The sequence below is a fragment of the Rhea americana genome, unplaced genomic scaffold (genome assembly GCF_003343005.1).
Source record: "Rhea americana isolate MKP2758 unplaced genomic scaffold, rheAme1 scaffold_5, whole genome shotgun sequence".
In the NCBI taxonomy this organism is placed as follows: domain Eukaryota; kingdom Metazoa; phylum Chordata; class Aves; order Rheiformes; family Rheidae; genus Rhea; species Rhea americana.
Genome location: NW_028186645.1, coordinates 10,929,270 through 10,942,609, shown reverse-complemented (window position 1 = coordinate 10,942,609; position 13,340 = coordinate 10,929,270). Strand labels below are relative to the sequence as shown.

Genomic DNA, 13,340 nt, shown 5'->3' with positions numbered 1-13,340 from the left:
CTGTGTGACCTCCTGGGCGTGTGCAGAGCTTTAATTATCACCCGAGAATRTTTGCTGTTGGAGGCAGACCCTTGTGTGAACCTGACTGGAAGAATCAGGCCGTTGACACGGGATGTGTTTCATCCCATTCAAATGAGGGGCTGCGTGGAGGTAGTACCCACCCACGTGGCAGCCCAGCGACCAGCTGCACACAATGGCTTCCTTTCACCTGCAACATGCACAAGTGCCTCAGGGCTGCATTTCTGATACCACACTAGAACAGAAGAGGGCTGCCAGGGTCAAGGCTGCTGCCATGAAGAAACTAGGCACATCCTCCTAGGTGATGTGAKGGTGGCAGGACTCCATAGACATGGCAGGGGAGCGAGAGTCAAGGTGGCAGGCCCAGACTATCCTGAGACAGGGCCATGCAGGGTGGGAGGTGGGAGCCATGGGGCAGGGTTGTGGGATGGGGGAGGAGCTGTGCTGTGCTGTGCTGTGCCATGTGGTGGTGGCCATTTGCCATGTGGTGGCTCTGTGGGGCCACAGTGTCCCAGGTGCTGCTGATGGCTGGGGCCCAGTGGCAGTCTGGGCCCTGGAGCTGCACGGAAGGCTGGTGCTGCCCAGGCCTGGGGCTTCTTCTGCAGGAGGCAAGCCTGGACCCTGGGTTCATGAGGGAGGCACTGCAGGGAGAGGCGAGCCAGGTATGCTTCRTGAGGGAGAAAGAAGAGGAGAGTGGCAGGGTTGTTGTGGAAAGTCTGCAGGGGAGAGGCAGAGCCTCACAAGGCACAGAAGAGGGACAAGCTGGAGGCCATGGTCACATGGCAGTGGAGGGTGGCCATCAGGGTGGAGAAGGCTGGTAACTTGTGACTTCTGCTAACCAGAGGAAGGTTCCTGATCCGTCTTCAAATCTGCCAGCTGGAGTAGGTGTATGGCCCTAGGCACTAGTGAGAGCAAACAAGACTTATCAGGGATTCATCAGGACCTGCGGAGCCTAAAGTTAATGTCTGCCCAAGGGGGAAAAGGCAAATGATAGTTAAAGGAGACCTTCTCCTGCAGGGGGCAGAGGCAGCAACCTGTCAGCCCCACACAATGTCTCGGGAGGTGTGTTGCTTGCCAGGAGCCAGCTCAGGCATATTGCAGAGAGACCACCTAAGGGCCAGGCCCTTTAATTTTACTCCCTCCTCCCCTACTCGTTTTTAACCTTGAGAGTTGTTATATTGGAATAGGTTTCCCAGAGATACTAAGGAATTCACTACCCTTGGAGATATTTAAGAATTGACTGCAGCAGGCTTGAGCAAGTTGTTTTGTTTGATCTGTTTTGAGCAGGAATTTGGGCTGAATGTCTACCAAAAGTCCCTTCCAACCTAAATTATTATATCATTCTGTGTAGAAAGATATATTAATTTTCTAAAYCATTCAACACTGTTAGTGAAATGTACCTTGGGAACTTTCTGTATGAAAAGGGTAATATAAATGTAGGAGATTATTATTATTGTTATTATTATTGTTATTACCAGTATTAATCTTGCATGAGATAAAACCTCTGGCAAATAGGTAGGTAGAAGAAGACGGATTCCATTTGCCATGCAGAAGGCCAGTGCAAATGCAAGCCTGTGCAAAAGCACAAAGAAAAAATATTTTCTCAAGGATAACAATACGACAATAACATGCTGCTTCTAAACTGCCATCTCCATGAATTAATCTTTCATTTCATCTCTGAATTTACCATGGCTATTGTGTTGGGAGTACACTTACAATTGATTTGAGATCCTTTTACTCTCATTCCTCATGCTACAACATAGTAAACACTTTTATTGGCTAAGTTTCCTCAGTGTGTATATTACTAGGAATCACAGAATTTGTCTTATAGTTGACTGCAGGAAATCAATAAGAAGAAACATCTTTTAAAAGTACAGGGGTCTGGAGGATTTTTACACAACAGACCAATGAATATATTAAGTGCTGTCAAAATAAATTAATAAATAAAACCCATGAATATCTGCCAGTCTCTAGTGCCTTAGAAATGAAAATAACTGCATTTTCACTTTGATGTTCTCTCCAAATATTATCCTAGAATAACTCAGCTCTTACTGCATTAGAAAAGCTTTTGATTAGCCACTGATACTGACTGATAGGAAGAGCCATTTGAATAAAATAGAAATAGGAGCTTGAAAATACTTGTTAAAAATAGGATGATTTAAATACCAAGAAAAACCTTCCTCCAGCCCAGCTTTGGAGAACTCTAAAGCCTCATCCCAAGATTTTACTCATTAATACTAGAGTATTTTGGAGGGCATAGCCACTTCTTTGTACTTTTCAAGTTCATCTATAAGATATTGAAAAAGTTACTCTGTGAGTGGGGCACTGAGGCAGCTGAACTTCTTGATATTCTTCAATATTAAGTTTGTCAGTGTCTTTATTTTCTCACAAAATTACAATACTACAGTGCCAAGAAATTTCCGTTTTTCCCTTATGCTGTTTATCATGCTTATTCAATGTATGAATGACAATTATTTCAATTTGCTGGCCAAAGTGACTTTCCTACCTTCCCCTCTGCTCCTGAGAATTCCTTTTGCCATGAAGAAGATGTTCAAATTGGAAATGAAATCCTAGCTTTTTTTTTTTTTTAACCTCTTATTCATTTATTACTCTGAGTAAAACCAACATTTTAAAGAATTATGAAAATCAAAAAAATTTATTTTAAATGTCAAAATGAGTATTTCCTGGAAGTTAAGTGCTAGCAAGTGTTAAGAAAAAAATCCTTGTATATCTTCTAAAAATTTTCCATGGAAGTCTTTAAAAGAAGGAATGAGAGACCACTTGATTTGGTCTAAATGGCTTTATGTATTAAATATGATTGATTGAGATATCTAGTTAAATTAGATCATAGAAGGGAGATTCAGTAGGTGAAGTTAAAGCTAGGATGAAATTAAGAATAGAGCTGGGATTATTCCTTGTAAAAGATTTAGCCAGGCTGTGAGAAGTTACTTTCCCTGGACCATATTTAATGTCCCAACATTGCTTCTTTGACAGATCTGTCTCCCTGCAGAAGCATGACGCTGCAGTGCCAGATAGGATCCTGAGAAGGATCTTTAACCAGCTGCTTTATTCAAATAACAGACCTATGCCAATCCAGCACATTAGGTTCTAAGGCAGGGTAAGGAGTGCTTCTACAAGCTACTCCTTTGGAATATCCTGAGAGAGTCAGGGTTAGACTTGCAGATGGACAGCAAGGGCCAGTTGATGAGATTTCACTTCCATTAGCTGCAGATTAGAAGTCTGTTTACACCCAAAACACTTCTAATATTTGCAGCTTTTTTTGTGAGCAGATTACTTTTTATTAATTTGTAATCAGTTAATTTTGCTGAGTGGATAATTGTGTGCAGCACCTTGCCAATGGGTTGCTTACAAACAGCAGGACTTTTTTTTTTTTTTTTTTTTTTTTTGCTGCTCCAGAATTTCTGCTTACATGCAGACCCAAAGATTAATCATTTTACTTATTCAGCTTAAAAAATCTTATCCCTTAGCCCCTTAATGTAGTTTTTTTTCCTGGGTATACATTTAATTACCTTGAAATCTCTCATTTGGCTATTTGATTGGAAGAGCTCAATGGTAAATACAAATGCATGTCCACAGCAAGATAATAATACACCACAGACAGCTCAAAAGTTCTTTTGCAAACATATTGCCTATCTTATCAACCTTTATTCTTCAGAAAAAAACAAAACAAAAAAACTGCAGTTCCCTGCATTGAAATAAAATTTCTTCTAACTGGAACTGTTTGTAAAGGGATACTGCAACTGGCATCTGTAAAGGCTTTGGTATGAAATAAATATTGGTTTGAAAGGCACTTATTAAATAGGTTAGAGGCTGGAGAGAGGAAGAAAAATAAAGAATTACAGCATAAGTGAACAGCAAGCAGCAACATAAAGGCCATTTAATGCATGGTATGGCATCTTTTCTTACCCTGACTCTTCTGTAATGTGAACGGTTTGTCTTAGGTGTTTTGAAAACATTCCACTCTTTTCCCGCTGTTAATTACTGCATTAATATATTTAAAATGTTTAGAGGGGAGGATGAGTAGGCTGCTCAAAGTGATCTCCGAGCAAGTCTTTCAATTCAGATACTTCTGTCTCCTAGCACCTCCTGTCTTCCTCACTTTGGCTCTCTTACTTTCTTCAATATGTGCCTTTGCTGAGCACGCAGAGGGAAGGAAAGCAGTGGATTTATAGCACACTTAATTTTCAAGCAAGTGGGATCGATATGCAGGACACAAGGCCTGCCCAACCCTGATAACCATAAACTGTCCATCTATCATGGGGACTTCAGGGAAACTCACAAATCACTTGGTCATCCCCTCCTAGATTCCTCCCTATTCCTTGTTTAAGCTTAGCTGAATGCACTGTGTGACTCTCCCTTTGCTGTTCTACTTCTTAGCTGTTAGTGAGGAATGAGGAGAAGGACAACTGAGGCTGCTGCTTCTCTAGGTGAGCATTTCAGTATGCTTCAAGATGTCTGAATGGCTGTCTTGTTTGTCTGTACCTCTTCAGAGCAGGCCAGTGTTTTCAGCCATTGCTAGGATAACACTTGAAGAGCTGCTTAGTTCTACAAAGATCTAAGATCCAGAAAGTGCATTTATGTGTCCAAAAAATGCCTTTAAGTCCTGCTGGCAAATTGCTAAAGTGATCCAACAGCCATTATTGGAACTCCACTTTCCTTCGGCTTTCTTTGCAGCCCCACTCTATGTGGAGCTCAAGGCTTTGTCTTTTGTCTAACCCTTGGGTGGGCTTAATTTACAAGCCTAATTCATGTCCCAGAAGAAGTTGTTGGGAAAATTCTTGGTGCAGTCTATCCCTTCTTTTGACAGCAGCTTTGCAGCCCCACCCCACCTGGAGCTCTAGGCTGTTTCTCTCTTCTAACACTAACCACAGGGTAGGCTGAACCTTAGCCCAAAATCTGCATCCATAGCTTAGGGGAAGAAATTGTCAGGGAGAATCGTCTTGGTACAGCCTRCTCCTTCATGTGGCATTCGCCTTTCAGCCCCACTCTACCTTTGGGTAGGCTTTTTCTCCTAATCCTAACCCTAGATACAGGTGGACTCTTTGCTGAACCCACTCAGCATGGTGCAGAGAAAGGAGTTTGTCAGGGAAGAATCTCGATGCAGCTCACCCTTTCCAGCGTAAGCCCCCTTTCTGCCCCTTTCTAGTTAGACCTGCAGGCTTTGTCTTTCTCCTAACCATACCCTTCATGCTCYCTAGTCGGTTTTTATGACTTTGAGGAACTAGATTCGCTCTTCTTTTCTGACTGTTACCTTGTTTTTATTCAGCATTTCTCTTAACACCTTTTGGCGTTTGGTTCCTCAGATAGTATCAAGTGTATCAGTATGCATCAGTTACCTAAGAGCCCACATGTGTTCTTCAGCTATATTCCATATTATGATTGCCCATCTGCTCTGTATATACTGTGCATTCTTCTAATAGATATCACCACTTGTGGTGCACATTGTGCCATTTTCATATAAGGAAGAAGCAAAACTTAAGCAAAAAATAACRGCATCTTCTGATTGTGCCTTTGTAGTGAGAATACCTGTGGAAAATCTGGCAAAGAGTTAGTGACTGGCAGAATATGTGGTAGCAGGCACAGCATGTGACACTACACACTGACCAAATTCCCATCAGGGCCAAGCATGCACATTCTGTTTTGTCACAGTGCCTGGCTGCTTCCTAGACAGTAKTTTCTCAAGGTTAGCAKAGCTGAGATAAAAATATYTCTAGTAGATTTAAGGGGCCCTTAGGAATAACGAGTTGAGTCCCGCCTGGGCGTCCAACCCATGTGTCTGGTCTGTGCCTCCGGCAGCCTCCCATCAGGGACCCATCCACACAGTTCCTGTGACTCCTCATTGAGCTTGAAATGTATGTCCTTTATTAAATCTATCCTGTTGAAGCYCTTATGAAACTTGAGTGTCTCTCTCCACTGGTATCCAAGCCTCTCTTGCCCGACTTGTGGTCACAGCTTTGTTCATATAAAGTCAATTAGACTACTATCCCCCTATTTCTTACAAGGAAAATGGCAGACTTCCTTTGAACACCTCTTACACACATTTCTCTGAGACAAGATTGCAACAGGCAGTGTCTGGTTGTGCCTGCCAATGGCATGACACTAATGCAGCATTAATGCACTAAGGATTTACTTGTGTAGACACACTGATATGGTATTACAATATAGGTCCTTAAAGCCTTATTACCTCACCTCAGGTGCTTATGTGAGTGTTGGACCTTCCATTTACTCAAAGAAATTTCTTTCACTAATTTTTAAGAAGAAAAGTTTGAATTATTAAATTTTAAACAGAAGACACATTAAATAGATCTTTTTATATTTCATTTAATTATTTAAAAGTTCATAATTTGTAAATTATTCTAGTAATCTTCTGACTTGCAGATTTAGGGGTAGGAATACTTCAAGAATCCAGCAGCATAGAAAGCTTTTCACAAGCATATTTTTTTTTTACTTCCCTGGGCAACCGGCCTCTTAATAAAGTCTTTATAAGCTTTCACCATACTAACTAAAGTTCGGAGAGCCCTTCACATTTAGTCCTCTGGCCCCAGGAGCTGTCTTGATAGTAAGGGTTTCCCTATTCCTTGCAAATGCCATTATAGGTTGAATTCATTGTTCTTCTGAAGTCAGCTTTGGCCAGGAGACACTAAATGATGAGGGTTTTTTATGTCTGAAGATCAAAATTATTATGTTTCATTTTTGATAGTTTCTGTAACTGTCTCCTGGCAAGCCTCCGTATAGTCTGTGCTCTATCTACCTGAGGAAAATGAACTGATATTGGCCTAGACTGCTTATTAAATCCTCTCCAAGAGCATGYGCTCTGTTTACTTTTTGAGGTCTTCTCTATACATCTACTCAGGATACGAAATGAGCTTTTTAATACTATATTATCACTTACCACTATCTCATAATCCATGTAACCCACAGTTAAATGATCAAAAAGGTCACCAGTTGTAGTTAGAGTCAATTATTCCATAGACTTTTCACTCATCAGAGGTTTCTCTAAAAAATCAGGTTGAATTAATGAAAGAAAGCTCAGTATATTMGGTTTCTGCAAATTATAAAGCTTAACATTTTATATATTCAATACACTTTATTGGCCTTAACCAAAATTCAGAAGTTCTCAAACCTTTGTATTCAGTGCCAGTCCTAGTAAGCAAAATATATGGTGGTAATAGGAAAGCTACAAGGTCATATTGTCCTGGATTTTCTGCATAATTTGTACCTAATTAGTTTCCTTAGAAAGCGAAAAACAAGGCTAAGAGAAGTATTACTTGCTGACATTCATGCTCATAACTAGAAAATGGAAGTATTTATTCAGAAGAAAGAAGTATTTCCTTTCAGAAATCTGGATAATACCCAACATTTTTCTTTCAGACATGATAGATTATATCCATCTTAATTTAATAGGAGGAAAAACAGAGGGAACATATTTGGGGAGTTCCCTAGGCCAAAATATGTAAAGATTGTAAAGACAAATAATGAATGGCAGAAAATGCCCAGAAGTTAACTGTACACTCAATGTCCAGTTAATGATTGATGATAAATGGAACAAATCAGGGATCCTTATTACTCAACATCCTCATCAGTACTCTGGCAAAGACACAACCGCTCCTCAACAAATTTCGTAATGACACTAAATTAGGGAAAGTGCTTGACACAATGGCAGAGCTTCAGAGCAGAGAGACCTTGTGACACTTGGGGATTAGGCCAAAAGAAAATCCATGAAGTTCAAGAGAAAAAATGTGAAGTTCTGTATGTGGGGTAGAAAAAAGGCAACTGAGCAGCAGCCAGGCAGAAAAATACTTGAGTGTTAAGGTGAAGTTTGATCCAGCAATATGCTTTCATCATAACTGGGGTAATCACAGCTGGGAATAACATTAAGAGAAATGTGAATAGCAGACTAAGAATTTATCTTCATTCTGTTCAATGGTAGTGAGGCACCACCTAGGACAACCTGGACAGCTTTTTGTCCTTTATTTGAAGAAAAATATTGAGAAACTGGACAGGGACCAGCAGAGGGCAACAAAGATGGTCAAAACCTTTGGGAATATAAGCAGAAGCTGAGGAAACTGTACTTGTTTTATCTGGCAAAGAAAAATCTATCTCTTACTACCTGAAGGAGTATTAAAATGTTAATGGAGCCAAATTCTTGTTGGTGGAGTCAGACAAAGTGCTTAGGAGGTTCAAACTGAACATTAGTAAGAACCTCTTCTCCATGAAAGTAGTGCGGCACTGGAACAGGTCACTGAAAGAGGATGGAGGAGCCTCTGTCTTCAGAAGTTTTCTAGATCTGGTTAGACAAAGCCATGTCTCATGTAGTTGCGGGGAGGCTGGATGAGAGATTTCCCTGGGTCTCTTCTGACCATAATTTCTCTGATTCCATAGTTTGATTTGATTACTTTGAGAGAAATGTACATTCTTAAATGGATATGTAAATTATGCTAAATGACTTATAAAATTGAAAGTTGTTCTATTTGCATTCACCTCACAATAATTAGGAGATACTTCAGGAAGAATTTATAAAATATCAATGGACTTATTTGCATTTTACTGTACTTATTAGAATGATTAAACCATTTCAAAATCCAACTGGAGATTGAAAAAGAGGGCACAGTTTTTATATATAAATATATATCCCATCTTCCAAGTACTTCCCAGTTTTAAATTCAATGACTTGGAAGAAAAGTGATCTATATGATCAGAAAAAAACGGGTAGATTGCATGATGTAGAGTCTCTCTAATGATTTCAGAAAAGACTTTCAGAGGTACAATTGGTACCTAACTCCCAATGCCCTCCAATGAAAGTGTCTAAATGCTCTACTCTGCCTTTAAAATTCTAGTCTGTGGTTCACTTTCAGAACCTCTGAGCTAATTTTGTGAATGTACTTGTAAGGCAAAGAAGATAGTTTTAAATTGATTCGACTTTAAAAAGTGATTGTAAAAAAATATTAAAGAGCACAGGAACCATAGTGAATCAGAAAAACAAGTCCYGACCAGCTATTCTTTTGACTCCTCCCAAATATTGTGAAAAAGATACAGGATGATGTAAGAGAAACTTTGACTATCCATCTGCTGGAATTAAAAGGCAAAGATTTCTGCCCTCTTAAGCCACTGACAGGTTCTATCTTATAAGCCTCTGGGAACTGAAGTAAAAAAAGCCTGTCAGTAGTTTAATGTTTCTTCATATTTCTTTCTACCTTCTCTGAATCTGAAGGTGTGTACAATTTCCTTGTTTGTTCTTTTGAGAACAAGCTCTATAGGTCAACTTCTATGGCCTATATATAAGCACTGAGAAACAGAACCTTCACAAGAACATTAATTCATAAGACTAAGTAGAGTCTTGAGTGAAAATCTGTGAATCATCAAACCTTCATTTGTGGAAATAAAATTATAATATTCATTTTACTTAAATCAGTGCTGAATTTGAGATTGCCAAATAGCAGCTTTCATGTCACTAGCTTCCTAACAATGTCAGAAAAAGTACATACACAAGTGGATGTGTTCACAGTAGCTGATCCCAGCTACACTACTTGATAATTAAAAAAAATGGATAATTACAATACCTTTTGTGTTATTAGGCTACATGCAGACTGGACTACTGTTTCTACCTGCATCATTTTGGATATATTTTGTGCATGTTCAACAGTCATCAGGAGGATTTTTTGTACCTGTTTTGTGGAATGGAGCCCTTGTATTCTTCAATGGAATACTTCTAATAGTAAAAAAAGAAACTTTATTCTTTGTGGTCTTTACAGAGATTGAGTTTATGTGAATATAAAAGATGAAGAAAGAGAGGTTATGTAAATGATTAACCTTTGAAAATAACTCCTGCTCTTGGAGTGTGGTGCATATAAGAAAAATATAATTATCAGATTTTATTCACTGTTTGTTGAAGATGGCCATAGGAAATTTAAACAGTGAGCTCATATTTGCATAATGGACAAGCAATAGTTTCTTTCAAAGCCTCTCCAAAAGGAAGGCAACCTGTCTGTGTATCGACTTGAGATGCACCAACGTTATTTATTCCTCCTGTTTCTGAATTTTTCTTCATCCTAATTGCCTTCTGACAGTGTTTCAAAATTTCCAATACTTTGGTCAGAACTGAACTGTCTGACCTCTAATTCGGTGGAAGTATCAAGTAGCCTGATAATGATTCTTCCAATTCTGATCAGGTAGAATCTGATCAGAATTGGAAGAAAACTGTTTTCAAAACACATCAGCTGTGTTTTGGTAGAATCTTAATGGATTTTTCCAAAACCTTAGTCTGGATTTTCAGTAAGTGTAGAACTGATTTTCTAGTCAGGAAATGGTGTTTGAGTGAGTCTTGATAAAGTCTAATTGTATATGGACCACACATAACAGACCAGAGAGGGAAGTTTGAAGACAATCATAAGAAAGTCAGATACGTCTCATTAGGATTTTTTTTTGACAAGATGTTATTTTCCTCTCCAGTTACCAGTAAAGACAAGAGACTAAGAAAGATTTTTCATCATCAAAAAACTAATGCCTTAGGAATTTGAGCTCTTATCTTTTATACTGGCAACTGTCCAAGTAGTTCAGTAGTAGCTGGAATAGGAATTTTATCTCCTTCTTCAAAAAGGAATTTATACCACTTTAGATTAATCCTGATGTAGAATGTGAAAATTATTTTCAGGGTATGGAAATCCTTTTCTGTTCCAGAGTTGTTTTTCAAACAGTAAGTTCCTAGCAAATGAATGGGATAAATTTCACTTCAAATTTTACAGTCAAATTTATTAAGAAGCACCTCTAACTAAATAAGAATTTAAAACCCCCTGTTCATATTCAGCCTTAACAAAAGAAGCTGAGTTTATCTCACAGCCCTCCTCTCTATTGTAAGACCTCTGAGACTGTGAGCCAGGCAGTAACAATATGTGAGAAATGGCCCAATTGACACTGGAATACTTTTTTTTTTTTTTTTTTTTTATGGCCTGCAAGTGTGCAGTGGCATCATTCATTCGATTGACAAATAACCCTTTCTCCATAAAAGCTGCAGTTTTACCTTACTTATATAGGTTTCCAACCAATACTTCAGTTTCATGATGCGTTAATGTTTACTTGGAAGCAGTAAAGTGAATAATTGAGCATTAACTCTGACAAGGAGGAACTTCTTAAAGGATTACAACTAAACCTTTATTACAGGCTGAACGCCTTTTATTTGTCTACCATCCTGAATATTATGTAAAATRTAACATCCTATTGCTTTCAAAAACATAAAAATCTCCTTACTGTGGGGGTGAAGAGATTAAATATCATTTGAATATACAGTCTGGTGTCCAGTGAAATCCCATTCATCTGTCTTGTACAGATTCTTTTTGGCAGCTGATGCCCCTCGTAGCTGCCTTTTGTTTTCTATTGCCTGTGGATCATTTTTTTGTCAAACATTAAAACAATCCTTTTTGTTTATTTTAATGGCCAGCAGGGGAAATTAGTCTTTGTCATCTAAAAAGTGCAACAGCTTTTAATTCATTATGCCTTGTGTCAAGCCATCTTGCTTATTTTTAGCACACAAGTCCAGTGATGGGGTCAAATATTTTTGCTGTCTTTGGGACTTAGGTAGCTTTTTTGAGACTATGCCATTTCTCTTCTCTGCAGCTTCTGAAATTGAGGTGCTATCTGAAATTGAGACGCTATTCAATAAAGCCCTTTAAGGAAGAGGCAGCCCTATCTATTTGCAGCCCAGGAAGTAAATATGGGGACCAGGATTTTATTTCTAATTAGAGGTAACAGAAAATGGGGTTTCTCAGGCTGAAGGAAAAGTATGTAATTACTGCTTGTAAGCCCATTTAAGAACTCTAAGTATAAAATACAAAGCTCTACATATTTTCAAATATTTTTTCTCAAGTACAGACTACTTATGAATTTGAACTGAAAWTTTTTTCCTCAAAACTCATTAGAATAAACTTTCTCCTATTCACAGAAAGCAGATATTTAAAGAATATTTYAATTAACTAGTGGGAGACTGGTTTAGAAACTGTAGAAAAGTACGGATTTGTGCAGTTAAATTGATTATTTATTTAAAACTAAGTTTACAACGAGGTGAACTACATCTAGTCCTGAAGAAGCAACAAGAATATAAGTTTCCTACTCTTCCCTATGAACTTTTTCCTCCTGCAAATTATTTGCCTTCATACACTTGCTATGCAGATTGTTTTCCTGCCCTCTCTCTCCATTTCTGCTTCAAGTCCAAAATTTGTGACTTGGGGTAACTTAGCGTTGTAGGAGAGACCCCATCTTCATACAACAGAGGAATCTCAAGTGATTTATTTTGCTTTGGTCTCAGAGTAGTTTGTGGGCTTTCCTACAAAAGTTATCTTATTTACCTTTATTATTGTATCTGTATAACAGACATTAGATTTATTCCTTTATTAATAGCAGTTCTTAAATGGGCATTTCTGCTACCTTCTCTGCAGTTTTTCAATATCCTAATCATTCTGATCAGCTACACCTACATTTTCAATTTGCCCTACTTGACATTTTGACAGGCTTCCTGATTCTAATTTATTTTTAAAAGATTTTTATGTGATTAGGTTTCTTGACAACAACTTCTTTGACTTGTCTTAACTATATTTAATTTGGTAGACCTTTTTCTCTACTATATTCTAAGTCAATAATATTCCACTAATAAGAGACTATTGCTTAAGAAATGGGGAGTAGGGAGAGTATTGTTTTCTTTTTTCAAGGCTATGAAGATTGCTTAGTGATAGTAAATTTAATCCAAGTGTTTTCTTACAGCAGATTTCATTTTAGAGTACTATATGAAAAAATTGCAAATGTTATTCCCCTGTTCACCTTTGAATTCACAGTTTTCATGCCAGTGAGGTGTTGTTGGTTAGCAATTTAATATCTTTTCCATTAGTTAAAGTTATAAAGTAACCCAAGTAGCAATTTTCTATTTTACACCTTGTCTTGAGCAAATGGGAAGTGCTGTCACTCAGGAGGATTCTCTCTAAAGATAATTTAAATTAACAGATTCAATTTCATACATGTCACAAGCTATCTGAACTTCTAGATGGGGCCCATGACATGGCAGGCCAACCCAGAAGTTAGCCTCCTTGTCTACCTTAAGCTCTCTGATTGCAAGAATAGTTGACAAAGATTATTATAGTCCTCTATCTCATACTCAAATTTTCTGAAGGGAGAAAGAGAGGTTACTGATGACATAAGAAAGGGATGGCAATTTGTAAGAGATTCGGTAAAGGATTTATTTACATAATCACACTTGTTAAGGATTTAGTAAAGCAAAATGTTATCAGAAGAGAAAAGAAAAAAGAAAAGAAAAAAGA

General features: G+C 38.2%; 1 pseudogene; it reads left to right on the top strand.

The window, feature by feature from the left end:
• The first annotated feature begins 427 nt into the window (after positions 1-427).
• Positions 428-13,340, top strand: part of LOC146588772 (uncharacterized) — a 54,895-nt pseudogene continuing 41,982 nt past the window's right edge.